Genomic DNA, 2,822 nt, shown 5'->3' with positions numbered 1-2,822 from the left:
TTTGTTTATTTCGTCTTTTGTTTTGCTAAAAATTCTATTGATCGTTCTATGTGGTTTATGTGCAAATGTTATGTTTTCGTTTTGGATGCTTTTTCGTATTGTTTTACTATCCGTTAATCCTTGTATATATGTAACGCCTGTGTATCTTTTGTTGTTTGTAGTTTCGGGTTGAGTGTTGAAATGCGCTGCTTTTGGCTTGTTTTTCGCTGTTGCTATCAACCTTTCAACAGCTTTGTGTGGATACCCGTTTTTATGTAATATGTTTCTAATTTTCCTGCTGTTGTCTTTTCTGAATTCCTGGTCACTTCAGGCGTAGATTTTCTTAATGAGGTTGATGGCTTCTTTTGCGTCTACGGATGGTTGGAATGATAATTGATCATTCTGGAGGATGCTACAGATTTCGCATACCAATTCGTTTTTATTATATTATTTGAACGGTGAATTTCTACGTCTAGGAAGGCTAACTTGTTTCCGTCTTCTATTTCAGTGGTGAATTGGATTTTGCTGCGTTGCGAATTAAAAACTTTTAAGATTTCTTCCACGTCATTTTTCCTTACAATACCGAATATGTAATCTACATACTTATTTATGTATTTGATATATATGCCCTTAGTTTTAAGTTCAGCGATGCTGTCGTCAAGTATTTGATCTAAAACAATGTCGGCTACAGTTGGCGATAAGGGGTTCCCCATTGGCATTCCATGAACTTGTTGATAGTATGTTCCATCATATAAAAAGTAATTATTATCTCGCAGGCTGAATTCTAAGGTCGTTAAAAATTGATTTCTTGTGAGTGTGGTATGGCGTTGCAGTGAAATCCATTGTTCCATAATTGTACGAATGGCGAATTGAACGGGTACCATGCTACAAACTCTCAAAATTTATAGGACATACACTTAAGGAAATCGTTTCCCACGAATACAATGTCAACAATTCGTTCCAACTTAAAGACAGATTAAAAAACATTAGGATTGAAAAAGACGAAATCCTTGTTTCATTCGACGTGGTATCCCTATTTACGAATATACCCGTTCAATTCGCCATTCGTACAAATATGGAACAATGGACTTCACTGCAACGCCATAACACACTCACAAGAAACCAATTTTTCTAGAATTCTGCCTGCGAGATAATAATAATATTAAGAAAATCTACGACTTAAGTGACCAGGAATTCAGAAAAGACAACAGCAGGAAAATTAGAAACATATTACATAAAAACGGGTATCCACACAAAGCTGTTGAGAGGTTGATAGCAGCAGCGAAAAACAAGCTAAAAGCAGCGCATTTCAACACTCAACCCGAAACTACAAACCACAAAAGATACACAGGCGTCACATATATACAAGGATTAACGGATAGTAAAACAATACGAAAAAGCATCCAAAACGAAAACATAACATTTGCACATAAACCACATAGAACCAAGAATGATAGAATAAAGAGATTGCGCTTTACGCAGGTCCGTTACTCTTGTTTACAAATCAGCTGTTCGAGTGTTGACGTCATAATATAACATTTTTGGTGGGAAGCGTATTGATTTGCGAGGGAAACGTATTGGTTTGCGAGGAAAACGTATTGATTTGTGATATTTTTGTTAAAGTTATAAAATAAAAACGTTGTAAAATGAAGTGCGCAGTTGCGAAATGTGGAAAAACGGCGGCAGAGTGCAGTTTGTTTACTTTTCCTTCAGATCCAGGACTTAGGAAAAAGTGGATCCAGTTCTGCCGGCAAAGCAAGGATTTCCAATTTAAAACTTGCTATATTTGCATGCATCACTTTGCAAGTGAAGATTTTGAAAATAGTCTGCAGTTCGAAATGGGTAGGATGTTTATTTATTTCGTTTATTGTGTTTATATTAATGAAAGTGTTTAAAACATTTCTAAGGTTATGCAAAAAGAAGATTGTTGAAACGAGGCTCCGTGCCATCAATTTACAAGCCCGGTGATGAAAACCCGGAGCGTTCGCAAAGAGTTCATCGTCGTCAAAATACGTCGTTAATATTGGGTTTTATTGGAACGATATCCTTATTTGATGCTGTGGGCAGGCGTCACAGTTTCAGGTAAAAATTCTTGCTTATGCCTTGGCAGTTTAATTTTATGTTGGCATTGTATTTCCTCTTCGATTCTCTGTAGTCTTTCTGGCATCGTATAGCTTCTATATTTGTTTCCAAGCCTTGGAGCTATGCACTATTTGCTGTGGCTTCAATTTCATTTGGAAATCTTACTCGTTCCATTTGCCAGCGCAACGGCGGCCACAGAATGCAATTTTTATTTGAACGCCCTACCCACTACCTGAAATAAAATAATAATATAAATAATGTAAAAGAAATACAAAATAAATTTACCGTCTTCTCGATTCAATAAATTGCCACCAGATTGTTTTATTTTAGACTTTCAACTAAATTTTATGCTATATTTACTTTTTTTCGTCGAAATTGTATGCGATATGACAGATCGCCAACAACAACTTTTATATTATGACGTAGATGCGCAGAACGAAAAATTTTTGCACCCCTATCGGCGCAATCTTTGTATTCTATCATTCTTGACATAGAACGATCCAAGGCGAATTAATATAAGGTGATAGCAGGAGTACAAAAACAAAAATTTACATGTATTTTGTTTTTGCTTTGGCGGCATAAACTGTCAAAATCTGTAAGAGTGTGTGTAGAAATTCAAACAAAATTTTTCAATTTGATATCAGAAGCCGTGCGGCGAAACACATACACAAAATCAGCTGAGCTAGTAACACCACCTTATATAAATTCGCCTTGGAACGATCAATAGAATTTTTAGCAAAACAAAAGACGAAATAAACAAA

At 35.8% G+C, this 2,822-nt stretch overlaps 1 long non-coding RNA gene across 1 annotated transcript; it reads right to left on the bottom strand.

Moving 5' to 3' along the window:
• Positions 1-1,811: 1,811 nt before the first annotated feature.
• Positions 1,812-2,534, bottom strand: LOC118738592. Its single transcript, XR_004992902.1, has 2 exons — positions 2,347-2,534; positions 1,812-2,293 (listed from the first exon to the last, which is right to left on the bottom strand). It is a non-coding gene; the product is annotated as an uncharacterized LOC118738592 (long non-coding RNA).
• Positions 2,535-2,822: the final 288 nt, after the last annotated feature.

The sequence above is a fragment of the Rhagoletis pomonella genome, unplaced genomic scaffold (genome assembly GCF_013731165.1).
Source record: "Rhagoletis pomonella isolate Grant_MI unplaced genomic scaffold, Rhpom_1.0 Rhpom_scaffold_00004, whole genome shotgun sequence".
Classification (NCBI taxonomy): Eukaryota; Metazoa; Arthropoda; class Insecta; order Diptera; family Tephritidae; genus Rhagoletis; species Rhagoletis pomonella.
This window is presented reverse-complemented; position numbering and strand designations above follow the sequence as displayed.